This window comes from Schistocerca cancellata, chromosome 1 (assembly GCF_023864275.1).
Source record: "Schistocerca cancellata isolate TAMUIC-IGC-003103 chromosome 1, iqSchCanc2.1, whole genome shotgun sequence".
Classification (NCBI taxonomy): domain Eukaryota; kingdom Metazoa; phylum Arthropoda; class Insecta; order Orthoptera; family Acrididae; genus Schistocerca; species Schistocerca cancellata.
In genome coordinates this window covers 52980926-53002484 of record NC_064626.1, presented here as the reverse complement: position 1 = coordinate 53002484, position 21559 = coordinate 52980926, and the positions used below count along the sequence as shown (strand labels likewise).

The following is a 21559-nucleotide window of genomic DNA, read 5'->3' as shown; positions in this document are numbered from 1 at the left end:
ACTTGCTTACTCCGCTAGGCGTTGATTTGCTTCCAAGACAGAAAGAAGAATTCGTTCACTTCATCTTCATCGTGGTCGCCAGTTGTTTGTTACATGTATCACTAATGTCGCCCCTCAGACTCCTAATTACCACTGTAGCTACGCGCAGGTATACGCCTTAATTAACGCTCACCGATGCTGCTGTGTTTCAGTTTGTCGCTCGATTGCGGCCCAACACTGTTGGCACAAAAGTCAGTATTGAGGTCAGAGCAGTAGTCGTACATGATCTAATGAATCGACGTAGCTTGTGTACTAATATCGGTAAAGCAGCGAGTTTCGGTGATTGCTGCGATACGATTTTCGCTCTCCGAGTACTGACACTCCTGTGGCCGGTGAACGTGAGGCCGTGAACAGCGCGTCGCCGCCACTGCGGGTAGTTATCTGACGGCCACGGCCACAGGCTGTGCGTTAACTGACGCCTAGCGCGCCACCCGTTTCTGCTTAATGAACCGCGAACGCTGCCTACTCTCTCCCTGTCTCTCTCTCCCTCTCTCTACCGCACACACACCGCTCGCTTTTCGAGTCGAGAAGTTAGGTTCACGATGGGGATAAAACGTTGGCGCTCTTCCACCGACCATACAAAGCCAAGGGATCTAGTCGCCGCTCAAAATAGCAGTCCTATTTATTCCTCGTTTTACGGTTGCCGAGAGTGAAATGTCTTCATTAAAAACGGTAAACGCCTTGAAGGAGGTCATCTACATCTACATTCATACTCCGCAAGCTAACGCAAGGTACAGGGTGGGTCAAAAATGACCGGTATATTTGAAACGGTAATAAAAACTAAACGAGCAGCGATAGAAATACACCGTTTGTTGCAATATGCTTGGGACAACAGTACATTTTCAGGCAGACAAACTTTAGAAATTACAGTAGTTTCAATTTTCAACAACAGATGGCGCTGCGGCCTGGGAAACTCTATAGTACGATATTTTCCACATATCCACCATGCGTAGCAATAATATGGCGTAGTCTCTGAATGAAATTACCCGAAACCTTTGACAACGTGTCTGTCGGAATGGCTTCACATGCAGGTGAGATGTACTGCTTCAGCTGTTCAATTGTTTCTGGATTCTGGCGATACACCTGGTCTTTCAAGTGTCCCCACAGAAAGAAGTCACAGGGGTTCTTGTCTGGCGAATAGGGAGGCCAATCCACGCCGCCTCCTGTATGTTTCGGATAGCCCAAAGCAATCACACGATCATCGAAATATTCATTCAGGAAATTAAAGACGTCGGCCGTGCGATGTGGCCGGGCACCATCTTCCATAAACCACGAGGTGTTCGCAGTGTCGTCTAAGGCAGTTTGTACCGCCACAAATTCACGAAGAATGTCCAGATAGCGTAATGCAGTAATCGTTTCGGATCTGAAAAATGGGCCAATGATTCCTTTGGAAGAAATGGTGGCCCAGACCAGAACTTTTTGAGGATGCAGGGACGATGGGACTGCAACATGGGGCTTTTCGGTTCCCCATATGCGCCAGTTCTGTTTATTGACGAAGCCGTCCAGGTAAAAATAAGTTTAGTCAGTAAACCAAATGCTGCCCACATGCATATCACCGTCATCAATCCTGTGCACTATGTCGTTAGCGAATGTCTCTCGTGCAGCAATGGTAGCGGCGCTGAGGGGTTGCCGCATTGGAATTGTGTATGGATAGAGGTGTGAACTCTGGCGCATGAGACGATACGTGGACGTTGGTGGACCGCAGCTGCAACACGGCGAACGGAAACCCGAGGCCGCTGTAGGATCACCTGCTGCACTAGCTGCGCGTTGCCCTCTGTGGTTGCCGTACGCGGTCGCCCTACCTTTCCAGCACGTTCATCCGTCACGTTCCCGGTCCGTTGAAATTTTTCAAACAGATCCTTTATTGTATCGCTTTTCGGTCCTTTGGTTACATTAAACCTCCGTTGAAAACTTCGTCTTGTTGCAACAACACTGTGTTCTAGGCGGTGGAATTCCAACACCAGAAAAATCCTCTGTTCTAAGGAATAAACCATGTTGTCTACAGCACACTTGCACGTTGTGAACAGCACACGCTTACAGCAGAAAGACGACGCACAGAATGGTGCACCGACAGACTGCGTTGTTTTCTATATCTTTCACATCACTTGCAGCGCCATCTGTTGTTGAAAATGGTAACTACTGTAATTTCGAAAGTTTGTCCGCCTGAAAATGTACTGTTGTCCCAAGCATATTGCAACAAACGGTGTATTTCTATCGCTGCTCGTTTAGTTTTTATTGCCGTTTCAAATATACTGGTCATTTTTGAAACACCCTATATATGGCGGAGCGTACCATCTATCAAGACTGGTAATTTCCTTTCATAATAGGGTAATCGTCTATATACCACCGTACGAGCCATCTCTGTTATCTCGCCTTCGCGGTTCTTACGCGAAATGTGCATTGCAGGCTGTAGAATCGTTCTGCAGTCGACTAGCAATGCCTGTTCTCTAGAGCTAGCCGCTGCGGCCGAGCAGTTCTAGGCGCTTTAGTCTGGAACCCCGCGACTGCTACGGCCGCAGGTTCGAATCCTGCCTCGGGCATCGATGTGTGTGATGTCCTTAGGTTCTAAGTTATAGGGGACTGATGACCTCAGATGTTACCTTTCATAGTGTTCAGAGCCATATTTTGTATGTGTGTGTGTTTTTTTTCTCTAGACTTTCACTTTAGCGTTTCGCGAAAAGAATGCCTCCAGGGATTACCACTTGGGTTCACTCGAGTGTTGATCGAACTTACCGCTAACAAATCTCTCAGCATGCCTCTGAACTGCTTCGATTTCTTGCTTTAGTCCGACCTGGTGCGGATCCCAGACACGGAAGAATCGGTCACTCAAGCGTCCTCTACAAAGACCCCTTTGTAGATGATCCACAGTTCCCTAAGACTCTCCCAAAAACCCGAAGTCGACCATTCGCCGTTCTCATTACCACGCTTACCTCCCTGATCCATTTTAAATCACTTTCAGACGTTACGCCTACAATCGACGTGTGTCGAAGACCACTCTACTAATGCTGTATTCGAACATTACAGGAATGTTATTCCTTCTCATGAGTATTAGCTTTCAATTTCTGGTCGTATATTTAGAGTAAGCTGCCATTCATCACATGAAATGGAATTCTAAGTCATCTTGTATCCTCTCGTGCAGTTACTCTAAAACCACACCTTCCCAGGCACCACAACTTCATCAGCAAACAGACGGAGGTTGCCGCTCACCATACCCGTCAGATCATTTACGTGTATAGAAAATAAAAGCAGTCCTGACCAACGCCCCTTGGACACTCCTGACGATATCCTTGTCTCTGACGAACACTCGCTATCGGCGACAACGTACTGGGGAACCTATACTGTATGCTCGGACCTTCTTTAAAAGTCTGCAGTGATGCATCATCTCAATCGCTTTCGACAAATCTAGGAATATGGCATCTGCTTGTTCCCCATAGTCCTTTGCTCATTAGATATCGTTCGAGAATACGGCACGCATCAATGATGCCTTGTAAATCCGTACTGATTTGTCGAAAAAATATTATCTCTCCCAAGGAAATTTATTAAAATCGAACCTACGTGCCGTCAGTCATGATAGATCATATAAACATGGAAATCAAACTTTACTGACGTAAACTGAAAATGAAGCCTTTCTGAAAACTGTCACCATTAGGTACTACGTCAATAATGAGTTGTAAAGGAACTTATCTAAATACTTACGTAAGCCCCAGCCAACAGCAACGGTCGATTTAAGACTGCAGGTGATCCTCTCGCGTCCGTAGCTCGTGGTCGTGTGGTAGCGTTCTCGCTTCCCGCGCCCGGGTTCCCGGGTTCGATTCCCGGCGGGGTCAGGGATTTTCTCTGCCTCGTGATGACTGGGTGTTGTGTGATGTCCTTAGGTTAGTTAGGTTTAAGTAGTTCTATGTTCTAGGGGACTGATGACCATAGATGTTAAGACCCATAGTGCTCAGAGCCATTTGAACCAATTTTTTTTTTATCCTCTCGCGGAGTACATCAACGGAAACGCTCGTTTCAGTATGCAGATCCAACTCCACAGCGTAGGATAAAAACGGACTGATGTTATTTAACTATGTTAATGCACTGGCTATCCACGCGGCAAGAGCATTATTGCCCGAGTAAGCCAAGGTCCCAGGTGGGAGTCCCGGAGAGTACACCGTTGTAATATGCCAAAGAGATAGAGGGCAGTGTACATTCCGTTCCAGAAACAAATATTAATTTTACGCTAACACATATTACTACTAACAGCTGTTTCATCTGCCCTGAAAGTTTTATTATTCTATTATTTGATGTTTTACACTACTGTGACGGCGATACCATACAAGCTGATGTAAATCATTTCGTATTATTTCACGATGGTCAGTTGATCAAAGCTGACAGTAAATAAAGGCTTATTTTTTCGGCAACTCTTCGTGACTGTGAAAAATTACTTTCTTCGGATATTTACGAGCTGTGAGGCCCGACTTGAACAACGTATACTGCCGCTTGTCAGTTTATTTATTACCTGGAGGGAAATCAGAAAGACAAGCGCATGTAAACAATATTGTCTTCGCATTTTGTGTTTACGAGGAAAAATGAAGGAAAATTGATGCAATAAAACAAAACTTAAAACAATTTTATGGGTCAGAAAAGCTAAGTTTATTTCACTATGCGTTTTCGTGGCGTACACATCCATCTTAGGCGTGTCAATGAATGACATTAGCATTTCTTTTCCTCGGTGGTACATTCTGTCTGCCTTTCACTGCATTTCTATATAAATTAGGTATTACTCTTACGTTGTTACCACACTATAGCTCTGAAGTCTTGCGTTATATGCGAATATACGGCAAACTTAATTGATTTAACAACCGTACTGTGATGACAAGTGCCCAGAAATAATATATTTTGTGACGAAATCAAGTGTACAGCAACCAGCTGCCTACATCGAGATAAGAAATACTGTTGTAAGCCACTGATCCACCTGAAGTTAAGGTAACGCGTCGCGGAGGACACTCACACAGGCATAATTGGCTTGTGTTTCATGCACATTCGCGTTTTCCCAACCACAGTTGAGCCTGGTCGAAAATAAGTTACAAAATAAAGACACTCCAAACAGTCGCCATGAATTATGGCATTTCATGACTGAGATCTGCAAGGGTACGGCCGATTCATACGTCGGGCTTGCAGGAGCCTGCGCCCGTGACGTAAATCTAGTTTCAAAAAGGAAGTAATTTGACGTTAGCGTGCCCGCAATTATAATTAATTTTGGGCATAATATCGTTTAGAGTGATCAATGGTTTTATTACTTACAATTACCTCTTTTGGCTATTGCCATCATCAGACCAAAGCTTAGGACTCCTTAAATGAAATTTAGTGCTAATTTATAACGAATTCCATGTCGAGACAAAGAGGTAACACATTTTATGACTAAATGATACTAAACAAGTGAATGTAGTGGCAAACTATGAAACATAATGTGACATTATTTGTAGACATGAAGTGATATGAGCTGTGCTAGAATGTCTACACCTTTCACCATTTGTATCCTACGTGATCATAACATGTGCCGTCTATTAAATGAGTGTGATTTCTCGGTGGAAACCCACGTCAGGTGAATCTTTTACGAGATAGTGGTCATTTGACTCAATGGTGTCATCGGATTAGACGAGGGCCGCGACTGGAATGGACCCTTCCGTATTTGTTAGATCTGTAAGTGGTACACCAAAGCTCCAGAAATGTCCGATCGCCATGGTCCGACGTGGCTTTCAGTCTGCCTTCCCTAAAACACATCATTAATGAAAATTACTGGCAGATTAAAACTGTGTGCCGGACCGAAACTCGAACTCGGGACCTGTCCCGAGATCGAGTCTCGGTCCGGCACACAGTTTTAATTTGCCAGGAAGTTTCATATCAGCGCACACTCCGCTGCAGAGTGAAAATCTCATTCCACTTTTAATTTACCAGGAAGTTTCATTATCAGCGCACACTCCGCTGCAGAGTGAAAATCTCATTCTGGACACATCGTAAATGTTCTACGGCTACTTTTTTGCGAATAACTGTGAAATACGTGACAGAGTGTACAGATGATTGCACCGCACATTGGCATCACTTCCCATTCGATTCGCGGATGCCGCGTCGAAAGGATGACCGATTTTACGTTTCTGTAGGAGAAGTTCATTGCTTTATCTAGCGCGGACGGTCTCCAAAATAAGCTCAAAACATGCGAGAATGTTTTATAAAAATTTTAATTGACCTTATCGCAATTACTTTACATTTGATTATTAATGTCGCTTACAAGGCAACCATCATCCGATCATTATGCTACATTTTCTGTGTTTTTATGTACACTGTGGATTACAACGTCACCGTTGGAAAGTGTTTCTCGGAACACGCTCATGAGAGAGCCAAGCGTTAATGAAACAGTTACACACTGGTTAATGGGTTTACATGAGTACAATGTTGATGTAGCCTCGTTACGAAGAGTAACACGTCAGTAATTAAAAGTTTAAAGTTAGTCAAAGCCTGCATGTCACGGAATTGATTTTATATCTCGTGACTACGATATGCTGACATTGTACTCAAAAAGCATCTCTTAATATGCGTGCTACAGAATTTCACTTTGTAAATTAGTTGGAGTAACGAATAGCTTATTGCAAGCTTGGCTCACCGATGACCATGTTCCGAGAATCACTTTCAGTGAACGGCGTTATGGCCTGCAGTGTACACAAACAAAGAACGTCTAGCATGAGTGGTCTAAAGATGATTATCTAGCGACCGAAAAAAGTAATCACCTGTAAAGTAATGTGCTATTGCGATAAAAGTAATGTAATTGTTTTATAATTTGTTATTCGTTTATTCTTCTTCTTCTTTTTCTTGTGCCATAGCCCCGCATCGACGCAGGAGCAGCATTGTAATTTGCGGATTTTTTAACTGTTGGCCAGATTCCGTTCCCATCTCCTCCGCTGAAGCCCCTGGGATGGAATACGTGCACACCGACTGCCTGCGTGTACTGTCGTTGATGTGAAAGTGAGCGGAAGTTTTCGAAATGTTTTCGAATCGTGCAACTGAGGCGAGACTTGGGTACCAGCCCGGTATTTACCTCGTGGAATGTGGAAAACATCCTAAAAACTACATCCAAGCTGGCCCAACACCGACCTTGTCCGTTAATCCGCCGGGATCATTCGATCCGAGGCCGGCGCATCTCTCCTCTCGGAAGCGATGCCTTAACACACACGCATATCCAAGAGGATATATACACGAGTGTTGGAACTTAAATAGTGTCAACTATTTATTCACAACCGATTCAAAAGAGTTACATGTTTGCACCTGTTACTGTTCTTCAAAGAAGTCACCAGCGTTCTGTAGAGCCCGTTGCCAGCGATGTGGAAGGCGAAGTATAACGTTAGCAGAGCCTGTTCTGTTGATGGTGCTAATGGAGCGGTCTACTGCCTGTCGAATCTCTGAAACAGTTCTGAAGCGAATGCCACGAAGTGGTTCCTTCAACTTCGGAAACAAATAAAAGTCACAAGGACTTAAGTGCGGGGATAACGGTGGATGGTACAGTACTTACCAGTCCCATCGACGGAACAAAGTAGCCACAGCCTCCTCTGTATGCACCCGCGCACTGTCGTGGAAATAGTGGGTGGGTTGGGCAGAAAGTGTCGCCGCTTCTTTCGCAAAGCTGGTCGCAGGTATTGCTCCAAAAACGAACAGTAATACTGTGCATTGAGGGCCTGCCGTGAAGGAACGTAACGCGTTAGCATAACTCCATCACAGTCGTACACGAGAATCACCGTAACTTCACACCGCTCCATTAGCACCATCAACAGAACAGGCTGTGCTAACGGTATACTACTCCTTCCACTTCGCTATCAACGGGTTCTACACAACGCTGGTGACTACTTTGAAGAACGGTAACAGGTGCAAACATGTAACTCTTTTGTATCGGTTGTGAATAAATAGTTGCCACTGTTTAAGTTCCAACACTCGTATGTAGCACAGATCTCCGTCACCCGGCGATGGTCGTCCTTACTCCAAGGACCAGATACGCAGTGGGGTAGGGACCTGTCCTGAACGGCTTTTCATAGAGTCTTGTAAAAAGGTTTCTTACGCGGAGTGGGCCGACTGTGGGCCAGTTTAAGGTTTGTCAACATTTCTTTTAATTTCTGTCACCAGCTAAATATCTCCGTTAACACTCGCATTGCCCTCTTTTTCATGCGCTCGCTGTTCTCGGTTGTTCCGACCAGATATGGGATGCAGTACGGGCGATAAACTGATTTCTATACAATTTGTTTTAGATCCAGACTGTTATTTAACAGTGTACTAGAATCGTACACAGCCATTTCTTGTACCTGTAACTGAGACTTTGCGTTGTTTCTGTTTCATATTTCTACCCGTAGTTTCTCTGAAACATATGCGTCGTTTGACTGATTCTAGTTGTGACTCATTAACCAGGTAGTTAAACATTATCCAGACTTTTACGTTACGTCTGGTTCACTATTTTAGATTTCTATATAATGAGAGCTAGTTAATAGTTTTTACACCAGGCTGTTTTCTACGGGCCTAATCGTACATTAATACAATTTTGAGTACGTAGCGTTCTCTCGTAGATAATAGTTCAAGAACCTCATCCTCCTGAGAGCAAAGTTGAAGATGAATAGCGACAGCCTTGTTTCTCTGTCCTAGGGCACGTCACGTACGACGTCGGTGTCTGTACATGCTTAGGCCTACCGTACTGCACCCTGCCTGTTAGTAAATTTTCGATCCAGTTGGGACCCTTGTTATATGTCTCGCGCGAAGTAACTGCCCCAGACTTCCAATAATTATGAGTACGTTTGAAAAAGAAAAAAAAAAGCAATATCGCACATATTTCGGAATAGCTCCTACTTTCACTAAACAGTTTACACCGAAAACATTTCTTCGCTCTGTTTACGGCGTAGAATAGTAAAATTCCTTCATTTCGCTGTTGTAAGAAATTATCTCAAGCGGGCCCGGGTTCGATTCCCGGCCGGGTTGGAGATTTTCTCTGCTCGTGGACTGGATCTTGTGTTGTCCTCATCATCATTTCATCCTCATCAGCAGCGCGCAAGTCACCTAATGTGTCGTTGACTGCAATAAGACTTGCACTTGGCGTCCGAGCCGGCCGCGGTGGTCTAGCGGTTCTGGCGCTGCAGTCCGGAACCGAGGGACTGCTACGGTCGCAGGTTCGAATCCTGCCTCGGGCATGGGTGTGTGTGATGTCCTTAGGTTAGTTAGGTTTAAGTGGTTCTAAGTTCTAGGGGACTTATGACCTAAGATGTTGAGTCCCATAGTGCTCAGAGCCATTTGAACCATTTTGAACTTGGCGTCAGAACTTCCCCGGATAGGGCCTCTCGGCGAACAATGCCAAAGTCTCATTTCATTTCATCTCAAAATTTTCCGGCAGTTCAAACTGAAGTCATCCCCTAACCCAATGCGAAATGGGATTTTTTCCCATCAAATAACGTTCTTGCTGGCTGAGGGAATTTGAAAATTTGGAAATAAAAGTTGGAAGATAAGACGTTAAGTAACCTCTCAACCGTATTAACAAGTTTCTTCCATTCACCAGCAAAAGAAATGAATCCCACGATTCACTTCAGTGGTGGGTGCCTCCGCTCTTGTGCACTCCACAGTTTCTGAGCTCATTTAGATGTAATTTGTAATATATTGTAACAAGTTTGTCTCGCGTGCAGACCGTCCTACTCAACGCCACTTCGGCGTCTTGCGTGTCCCTAGTTGTGCAGCTGAGGAAGGTGACATACTGTTTAAAGCGCAATCCGAACCACATGCTTTTTCTGGAGACTCTTCACATCGCTGAGAACGCTAGGCTAGAGGCAGACTGAAAATTTTCGTGGTCCAGCCGGGATTCAATTCCGCAACCTCTTCGTTTCCTGACATACACACTTTACCGCTAGATCTGCAGGCCTGACAGAAGTTATTTGAGATACGTGTGGTAAAAGTAGAGGGCCAGATACGTTGTGAGAACAAAACTCAGATAAACATACAAATTTGCTGTACTGCTGAGACGCCTGCCTGCCAAGCGCAAATTGTGAAACGACTCCGTATGTTATACATGAGTTCAGGTGGCTAAGATTAAAAAAGATTCCCCGTGAGTATGGCAGAACGGATTACATTCTAAACGTAGATCAGGAAATTTATACTTATATATAGTCACAAAACGATGAGAAGATTACGATTCGTTGGATATTCTAGACAGCGCTTGAAAGGCTAGTTTGTTTGGTAGTACGAGACGTGAAAGGGATGTTATTCATAAACCTGACATCCGAAACAATGACGGTAGTAGGTTATCAACTATAGTTAACCGTCGAGGTCACAACATTGATATGAGAAATACAGGAATGCCTCTTGAACAGCTAAAATTTTGTGGGGACGTAGAAACACCCCCGTTGGAAATCAGTGACAATGTTTCATTTTATGGAAGACGTAATATTCCAAGATAATCTCAGTTAAATGTTTGTATGAGCCTACGTGACCTTGTTTCCGAGCTAGCATTCGAAAATTCATTAGTATTTTTATTGCGTATGAAATCGTGGAATCTGGTCATTACGACTGTGTAAAGGGTCAGCAAAAATAATGCAAAACTGAAAGTACTAACTTTATCTGTTCATTATCGTATCATGAGGTATCAAGCGAAATTTGTGGCTGGACGTAGGATTTCCCTGCAAAAGGGCGCAACATTTATCTGCGATGTCGAGTCGTCGACAGACGTACACGACATAGAGTCTGATACATAGCGCGGCGGCGCAGTAGTTAGTGCGATGGACTCACATTCTGAAGGACGACGGTTCACATCCGCCTCCGGCCCTCCAGATTTAGGTTTGCAGTGATCTTCCGAAAATTTCTCCACGCAAATGCCGGGGTAGTTCCATAGGAAACGGCGCTGCCAATTACCGTTTTCCCATCCTATGGTACTGCGCATGTATTCCGTCTCTGATGGTTACGCTGTCGACAGCACGTTAAACCCTAATCTTCCTTATTTTCTTTAATTTCAGGCGTGCTGCTTGTTGTATATTAATAACCTTGTAAACACTATTAATAGTAACCGCAGATTTTTTGCAGGTGATGCAGTTTGTTAATATGAATTACTGTATGGAAAAAAAAACTGTACAGGTACTTGGTCTGATCTAGATAGGACTTCATAGTGGTGCTACTTACTTCAAATGTTAAGAAATAAAAAATTATGTAGTTCTCAAAAAGAAGGAACCCAGCAGCCTATGACTACATATCAACGAGCCAAACTGGAATCGCTCATCCCATACAGATACCCGGTAAAAACACCGCAGGGGAATGAAGTGGAAACCATCACAGGGGGTCAGTTGTAGGTAAAGCAGCTGGCAGGCCGGTAGGATACCACGGAAATACAATAAGCCTACCTTATAACATTTAAGTGAAGATCTGCGCAAACTGTCCTCGAGCAAGCTTGCTTACTAAGTCTGGAGAACCAGCATTTAATAATGAATCTAGGAATAAACTAAAAGTCGGTACGAATCGCTCTCCTAGATATCGCGAGGACAAGGTTATACTAATTACAGTGCGCACTGAGACGTTTATACAGTTATGCCTTCCGTGATCTGTAAGTGAATGGAACGGGCACAAGCCGCAATAACTGGTTAAATTCGAGGTCCTCTTGGCCATACCCTTAACAGTGGTTTTCCAGAATATGGCTGTAGATGTAAGTGTAGATGCAGGTCACCATGGTCAAAGGAATCGCATTGTGAATTTTGTTTAGTAATTTATTTGTTTCAGTAGACTGTTTGCGACAGTGCTACGATAAAATGTTAACCTGCGTATGCAATTATGAATATGACACAAATAAGTAACGTTGAAAATTGGAGTCACTTAAAATATGAACCGAATTTATTAGTCGATCACAGTCCATGAGGATATTACTTAACGGTCCATTTTACGTCCTGATTCACAGGCAACGCGATCTTTTCTCTATCCTGTCACATATTTGTCAGATAAATATTTCCACACGTCTTTATGTACAAAACTTACTGATAATTCCCCTCATACTAACGCCGAACACATTTGCAATCGAGCATAGCGAGCAGATTCAGGGCAGAACGTCAAAAAGGGAAAAAAAACGTCATGCAGACTGTGTTCCCGTCGTCTGCTACTTGACTATACCCGCAGTATGAACACGACTGAAAAACTACACAGTCGCAATGATTTTCTGATTAGCACGTAATAGGACAGAGTGAGTTTCTTCGAAAGCTCTCTGTAGTGGAGCAAAGCATAAACCAAGAGGGATGAAACATCTGTACTTACGATGAGTTTATCTTGCTTTAAATATTCACGAGTGGTGCGATCGCATTCGTTTGTGTGTCTTCATATGTGTGCGTGCGTAGTGCGCTCGTTGAGGCAAGCTCTGTCCTTTTACAGGCTATGCCTTTAGTAAAGCAGTTTGTAGGCGGGGATGCAGGAAACTAGAATTTATTTTCCGCTGCTACGGTAACGTCGTTAAAGACGTTAACACTGGCCCGTGCAGGCGGCGGTAATACGATCGCCCGCCTACTAGCCTGAAAATAGCCAGAGCAAAAAATATCTGAAAAACCGAGTGAAGAATTAAGTGAATTAAGTGCACTGAAATGAAGCGAATGGATCGAAAATGACGGATGCAAATATTTGCGACAGTAGCAGTCTGATTCAGACCTGGAAGCGTGGTCAGATTGCTTAATGGTTATGGTAGCTGGTCACGTAAAGGATGAAACGCGTGTTCGAGTCCTGGTTAGGTATAAATTTTCCACTGTTACGAAATATTTTTGTGAGTGATGAATGTCGGGTACGCTTCATTGCCTTTCTCAGCCGATGGAAATACACCTCACAACTATACTCACCGATTCAATCTGAAACAACTTGTACTTCCTTAATGCCGTTGTTAGTAACAAACTCGACAGATGAGACAATTACGTATTTACTCAAGACTGCGACTGAGACAGTACCTTAAAATATATATGCCAGCAAGCGTCTTATACAGATTTGATGATGCAATAAATGCCATTGCATATAAGGCATTAACAGGCCTATAAATAGCGGTGTACCATACATCGATGCTTTGTTCAGCGACTGTTATTACAATTAAGCTTTAAGTGATTTGATTTCTAGTTTGACAGGTCTCCTACAGGGCCAGAATTAATGAACTAGACTGATTTTTTAGTCACAAATGGAAATACACCTCACAACTATACTCACCGATTCAAACTGAAACAACTTGTACTCACCGATTTGAGACGTCGTCGTGACCGTCATTTCACACAGTACGGGCGTACGAAAGCGATGCCCCCCGGTTCCAATGCTAATGTGATCGTTCTCTATTTGGAGGTTGCCATTCCCTGTGTTGAAAAGAAATTTCAGTCACTAGCATTCGTCTTATAAGAAGACGGTACTAAGTATGTATCGACTGCATGCAATACTTTCAAGTGCTAACTTCTGTGCAGCCTGTCGTGTAGTGAGTTGATTATCTTGATTTCCTCATCCGATAAAGGCAGTAAACCACGTGGACCGCTAGGGCACTAATTTTCAATCCTTCAGGCTATTGTCATTAATATAAAGAGTCACATATATTAAATACAGATAAGTGGCAGGCGGGGTGGCGTGATATGAGACGGATTTCGTCAGACCTCGTGACCTCTAATACAGTCAGCAGTATTGTTATCATTATTATTACTTAATTTTTCGTCATTCGAGCAGGATATTGCGGGGCACTCCTGAGCAGCGGCACCTAAATACATAAAATTCCGCTGTGCGTCACTGCGACTTTAAGTTATCAGTTGACATTTTCGTGGTCCCTCTGTTCCGAAGTTTGGCTTCTGTTGTCACGAGCGTAACAGCACAAAAGAAGAATATTTCTACCTAACAACCATTTTGAGAGTATGTCACATTCCTGCAACTTACTTTCCATTACACATCATCTCCCAGTTATATCACATTTTATGAGTGTATCGAGTACAGTTTTATGCATCAGGAGAGAGACCAGCGGAAAATCGTAAAAAAAAAAAAACAATTAATAAAAATAAAAAAGGAAATAAAACACTGTAAATAGAAATTTAATATTTTCGGGAGAAAAATCATAGCTATTTGGCACGTAACTATTTTTTATCTGTCACCCAGCTCACTATCTTTCCATCTTCGCTTGGCATGATAAGAGTCATACTTAATTTTCCAATCGTAATATTTCTTGTGGACACTTTTTTGCAAAAGATAAAAATTTAAAAGACAAAAATTATTCCACTCATCAGAAATCGTGTATCAGTGATCTTTGCATAAAACTACATTACAGTAAAAAATTAAATGGTATATTTCACATCAACATATGTAGGGAAGAGTGTTGTGCATAGACGATAATGAACATAACGTTTTTGGTCGGTACGTCAGTTTAATGACTGACTTCAAAATCACGTGAAGGAATGTTCGCGTTCTACCCATTTAAGGTCTGTATAATATATTAAAGTTTTGTGGAACACACTGTTAATTCTTCCGTTATGAATTACGTGGCAAGTAAAATGCCATGTATTTTTAACACTAGTTATATAACATTTGAACGGTGAAGACAGCTTTCGTAGGGGATGCGCCATCTTGTACCACGAAGCAGACGAAGGTCTTTCACGATGGAACATCGGTTATTTGCAAATGAACGTAGTGTCGTTAATGACTTAACAATTTTACCTTTACTGAAACTGGAAAATCTTTGTTCGGTCACAATTGTTTCAATTTCAATATGTATCTAATAAGTTATTATTTTTTCATACTATGTCTGGTTCATTTGATTTCACCTATACGTTATTATTGGTGTTACTAATGGTGTATAGTAGAGTAATAATGCAACGGACAGATGACTAAACATGGTGTTGAAAATTTTTTCCGCCTGCAACGCTTTTACATTTCAATAGAATGTTTGTTCCTAGAGAGATGATCACCTTGTACTTTGGAACATGTTTTTACACGTGGAAAAACCTCAATTTTCCGGAGTAATTTTCGCAATTTCATAAAAAGTCTGAGACACATAAGACGTAAATGCCATCAGTTAAAATCGGAATAAGAAACTATATTAAACTTCAGTTACAAAGCTGGCCAGAGGCGAAAGTCAGAAAAATGTCCCAATATACAAGATCCCCTACTTCGCACCTATATTATCGACGTTCTGTTGCTTTGCATTCACTTGTTAGATGTGGGAAAATTCACTGTCTGTATGCTTCTGTCGGCGCCCTACTCTCTCCCATCTTACTCTCATGATCCCTACTCGAGGTGGAGGATGTTGCCAACGTAATGACCGCACATTTTCGAAACCACGTTCCCTAAATCAAACCAGTCGACTTTCGCGGCAACTACGTCGTGTAATTTTCACGGATTACCATTAGAATTCTTCGAGCGTTTCTGGTACACCTTCGTATTGAGTCCACTGCTCTGTTACAATCCTAGCACCGCACCTTTACGTTCGATGACTCTTCTCATGCCTTCTTGATAGAGACTCCAAAAGTTTCATATGCGATTTTCTTCCCTTACGCAGCGCACACACCCTCAACCCTTCCAATAAATTTGAGTGTTATGGCCGTCTCCTGATTTTACGCAGTCGTCGCATTTCAGCCTGTATCTTCGCATTACCCGTAAATACTACACGACTTGAAGTGCTCAAGATTTTCACCAACAGTCTTATGGTGGAATGCTATTGGAGTCTTTGCCATGTAATCAGAATTGGCTTACAATTATTCATATTTAAAGAGAGCTGCTATTCATTCCAGAAAGTCTAAATTATTCCCAAGTAATTTTGCATCTGTTTACGATCATCCAACGACGCTATTTTCGTGTACATAACTGCATCGTTACCGAACAATGTTATAGTACTGCTGATTCTGCCTGATATATCATTCTTTGTATATTCACTATTACGCTTCCTTCGGACACACTCGATATTTCATTATTTTCAGTAGAATATTCGCCAATTGGATTTTGACGTATATGCATCGCCGTGAATATCCTGTAGCTTACACCAGTACAATCAACTCAAAGTATAACTGAATTTTAATGTGTCTCAGAAGATGCCATACCAGTAGGATATGTTAGTTCAAGGGTTTCTTCTATCGCACATTTCAAAGTAATTTTCTTATATCTATCGGTGATCTACTATTAACCACAATGATGAATGGGAACGGCTTCCTTGTCACAAATGAAAATGCTGTCTTTGTGACATATTATTTCATTGCCCATTGTTCCAGATGTTTTTACGTTAATGAACATCGTATCCTGTCATTCGTAACTAGATTCTTATAGCTGTTTTCAGTTCCGAACATGTGTTAGGACACAAACTACCGGAGACAGATGCTACTTCATCTTTCTGGAAAAATGCGTTGATTGCCCCAATTTTTCTAACTGGATATTCGTCGCTCGTTGTTATCATTAGTAAAAAAAAATATAGTTAGTAAATATGTCGCTTACTTTTCTGCCACATTACGATTTAATGGGCACAGTAACACCTAAACCAGTCATCAGCAATCGAGCAATTGTGCTCTTAACAGATAAATACAATTTACTCGCATAATATACCGATATACGTCCTCATCATTGCCTTCGGCGTTTAATGCACCGATTGATAATTATATATTATAATCGAGGAAAGTCGTATTTTCCAGTAAGAAACGTTAATTAAGTAAGCAGTAAGGAGAGTCAACATACATTTCGAAAAAGTGGTCTTTACATGTATCATTAAGTTAGCCGTGTTTACAGCGATAAATTGAACATTTCCCTTACCACATAAATGCATAAATGTTCACAATCATCGCAACGAGAGACATTATTTCATTGTATGTGTTTCATTATTTGCCTCCGATACAGAATATCGTGTTCCGCCGAGGTAATTTATTACTGCGTACAGAAAACGTATTATCGACATTTGTTCATTCTCTATCTGATTTGATATTGTAGGGGCATCACCATTTTTATTTAAAGTCACTGCTTTTAGACTATTCATGATTTTACCAGATCCTTTCTCGTGTTAAGTTACTCTCTTAATACCTTCGTATATCCGTGACCCATTTACACACTGTATTAAGCAGACTATCACGTTTCCGAGAACGACCCATAATAGAATGAAGACGACACGGTCACCTTGAACTGAGAAATTAGGGTCGACCCGATGGCTTTTCATTAGTGTCACAGAGCTCCTCTTAATCCGGTGGCCTTTGCGCTTTTTCACCGAGGGATGGTCTCTTTGACGCTAATCACGTTCATTAATCTTCTTTCATGGTTGCCGACGCCGTTCCTGTGCTCCCTGATCATTGATAAATTGTCGAAAGGGCTACACTGGTCTCGATGAGTAACAGTTTCCGAGAAAGCTTAATAAAAAGAAAAGGGGGCTGTAGACTTGTTGCCTTAACTGGCTGGCACGGGAATTCGACTGAAATTAAATGCTAGAAATTCACCCTGCGATGTTTTGATCAAAGTTACCAGAGACTAACTTCACGGTTTAACGTGTTGTACTCTGGCGCTTCTATCCATCGTGCTGATTGTAACTTCTCATATGCACTGCGCCTTCCATTGCGGGCAGGAATTACATTAGTGTAATTTTTAATAAAAAGTCAAGTAGCGCGTCAGAGATTAACAGCGGCCTGAGATAGTGTCAACCACTGACGTGCGTTGATGACTACCGTCTTACGTTCTCTCTTGCGTTATTATTATACAGTAATTTTGCTAGTGACACGTCCGTGTCTTCGAACGGGGAATTTCTGACACCAGTGCTCCTGTCTTCAGTTTCTTCCCTCAGTCTGCTGTACGTCTCATCTTTCACTCACCCAGATCCGTTCTTCATCTTCCTCATCCTGTAGTTCCTATGATCTTCCCTTTGATGACTACATGTTTGAGACGTTCATGTCTGTGTTCGATGCAGTCGACCTTCCTCAGAAAAATTATATGCCAAACTCTTTTCTTCTCTCCTACTCTCCCCATTACATCGTCTACTGTCATCCGACCGGTACACTTGATCTTTTATAGTTTTCTCCAGCACAACATTTCAAAACTTCCCAGGTACTTTTTCTCCATTTTTCTCATGATCTATCACCATCATCATCATCATTTAAGACTGATTATGCCTTTCAGCGATCAGTCTGGAGCGTAGCCCCCCTTATACAGTTCCTCCATGATCCCCTATTCAGTGCTAACATTGGTGCCTCTTCTGATGTTAAACCTACTACTTCAAAATCATTCTTAACCGAATGCAGGTACCTTCTCCTCGGTCTGCCCCGACTCCTCCTACACTCTACTGCTGAATCCATGAGTCTCTTGGGTAATCTTGCTTCTCCCATGCGTGTAACATGACCCCACCATCTAAGCCTGTTCGCCCTGACTGCTACATCTATAGAGTTCATGCCCCGTTTTTCTTTGATTTCCTCATTGTGGACACCCTCCTGCCATTGTTCCCATCTACTAGTACCTGCAATGATCCTAGCTACTTTCATATCCGTAACCACAACCTTATTGATAAGGTAACCTGAATCCACCCAGCTTTCGCTCCCATACAACAAAGTTGGTCGAAAGATTGAACGATGCACAGATAACTTAGTCTTGGTACTGACTTCCTTCTTGCAGAAGAGAGTAGATCGTAGCTGAGCGCTCACTGCATTAGCTTTGCTACATCTCGCTTCCAGTTCTTTCACTATGTTGCCATCCTGTGAGAATATGCATCCTAAGTACCGTCCACCTGTTGTAACTTTGTTCCTCCTATTTGGCACTCAATCCGATTATATTTCTTTCGCACTGACATTACTTTCGTTTTGGAGATGCTAATCTTCATACCATAGTCCTTACATTTCTGATCTAGCTCTGAAATATTACTTTGCAAACTTTCAATCGAATCTGCGATCACAACTAAGTCATCCGCATATGCAAGACTGCTTATTTTGTGTTCACATATCTTAATCTCACCCGGCCAGTCTATTGGTTTCAACATATGGTGCATAAATAATATGAACAACAGTGGAGACAGGTTGCAGCCTTGTCTTACCCCTGAAACTACTCTGAACCATGAACTAAATTTACTGGCAACTCTAACTGCTGCCTGACTATCCATGTAAAGACCTTTAATTGCTTGCAAAAGTTTCCCTCCTATTCCATAATCTTGTAGAACAGACAATAACTTCCTCCTAGGAACCCGGTCATATGCCTTTTCTAGATCTATAAAGCTTAGATACAATTCCCTGTTCCACTCATAACACTTCTCCATTATTTGCCGTAAGCTAAAGATCTGGTCCTGACAACCTCTAAGAGGCCTAAACCCACACTGATTTTCAACCAATTGGTCATGATCTATGTCTCTAAATAATGATTCATCATGGTTCAAATGGCTCTGAGCGTTATGAGACTTAACATTTGAGTCATCAGTCCCCTAGAACGTAGAACTACTTAAACTTAACTAACCCAAGGACATCACACACAACCATGCCGGAGGCAGGATTTTAACGTGCGACCGTAGCGGTCGCGCGGTTCTAGACTGAAGCGCCTAGAACCGATCGGCCACAGCGCCCGGTCAACGTCTCTGTTCCATACAGTGCAACACTTCAGGTGCAATTTCTTCCTTACCAGGCTCAACTTACCGGTCAGCAGAGTTCCCTTCTTGTACAATGCGGCTTTGGCCCTGGCTAATGTAGCGCGTGATAGCCGTGCGGTCTCGGACGCCTTGTCACGGTTTGCGCGGCTCCTCCCGTCGGAGGTTCGAGTCCTCCCTCGGGAATGGGTGTGTGTGTTGTCCTTAGTGTAAGTTACTTTTAGTTAGATTATGTAGTGCGTAAGCCTGGGGACCGATAACCTCTGTAATTTGGTCCCATAGTCCTTATCACCAATTTCCAGTTTTTCCCTGGCTATTGTTGATCGAATTTCTACTGTGCAGTGGGTATACTTTGTTAGCAAGCTTCCCAGATGTGGATAGATGAAGGGAAAAAATATTAATAGTCCGACTTGCAACGTCCGTCTTCGTGAACGGTTTGTAGAAAGCGAGAGTGTATGTGAGTACTGATCCGCCATTAGCCAAAGCATACGCTAATGATCGTAGGACACTGTCATTTAAAAAGCGATTGGAGTGGCTACAATATGATAAAAAGTCTTACACAACGCACAGTTGGCCATCTCGTTCGAAGTTGAAAGAAATATTACTTGTCAGAGAATATTTAGTATGTTGTTATTATTTCTTATCAAAATTTAATACAATTGTAATTATGTTCCCAGATACTGCTTCCTGACTCTCCTTTGTCGTCCCAAAATTTTTTATAAGATCTGCTCTACAATTCATTGCCTTTACTTATCCCAAGTTGTAACATAGAAGAGGAAAGGTGGATCTTATGTGACGTAACTGACGGGGATCTAGTTTCGAATTACGGTGCACTGAGGATTAAATCTCCTTCTGAAAAATTCCTTTCAGTTTTCCAGTTAACGGCAGAAAAAAAATTTTCAGTGCAGTGGTTTTTTCCTAATTAGTTAGTGAATGGCGTTATCAATGAATGATATTATTGCAATGTTATTTCACCTCTTATACAAATCTGTATCGGAAATTACCGCCATAGTATACCGACGACTTTCTGTCCAGTCATTTACGAACACGCTTCAAAAAGTCGACAAATAATTTGCATATCGTATACTGTCATGAACAGCTCAGGCAATGAACTGTGGATTCTTAAATCCCAATCAATTTTCTGTCGCCACTGGAATGGCCTCCACGGAATTATCATACGTAATCACAGATATTAATTACATGTGAGACTTCATTTACCTGTTTCTGGCTACAAACTATTTGTCGTTTTTTTTATTTTCATTCTAGACACTAAATTGTAAAAAAGAAACCACAAGACGATATTGCAACTGTATACGTAGAAATCAGATTTTCACTAACAGTTTCTGGCTACGTGTTTCCATACTTTTCCCCCCAGATACGATTATTGAGCAAATGCGAAACAGTGAGATTATTGTTGGAGTGGTTGCAATGTTTTCTGCGCTGTTCGGTCGTCTGCAAAAATTTTCTGGGTACGCAACTTTCTTGACTGTTGGAGTTCCTTGATTAATTTATTTCAGAATTCATCTAACCACAGTTTTACAGTTTTTACTGTTACATCGCTCTCAGTGTATGGTGTACTGAGACACTAATTTTCAGCTTCAGTATATTTAACAAGTCCCCATGTTGACTGTTGGTTCTTTGGCTAAATGGTTAAGTTTCAGACTAAAAATGATGAACTCCTTGGTTCAGTCCTCAGTCATCTACAGAGTACATTCACTCACTCGTGGTTTCTGTCACCTCCGACACTGACAAACGCATTTCTAAAATTCCAAAATTTGCCTCTTTCAGTATGTTCATGTGAAAATTTCGAAGTAGCACCGTGTTTCGGATTCCACTTTATACTGTAGTACGCTTTATAAATAGCTAAATTTGTCAAGCATAAATGTCACAGGAAAGCTACGGCATACCACCTCCAATAGGATGATGCGTAGGAATGCACTGTGACGCTCAAATCAAACCTTATGTTTCACGGCA

The 21559-nt window shown here is 42.3% G+C and overlaps 1 protein-coding gene across 1 annotated transcript in view; it reads left to right on the top strand.

Annotated features, from left to right (window-relative positions):
* The window catches only part of LOC126095178 (irregular chiasm C-roughest protein-like), a 520543-nt gene that overhangs the window by 3000 nt on the left and 495984 nt on the right, over positions 1-21559 (top strand). The gene's annotated exons all lie outside the window — the stretch shown is intronic.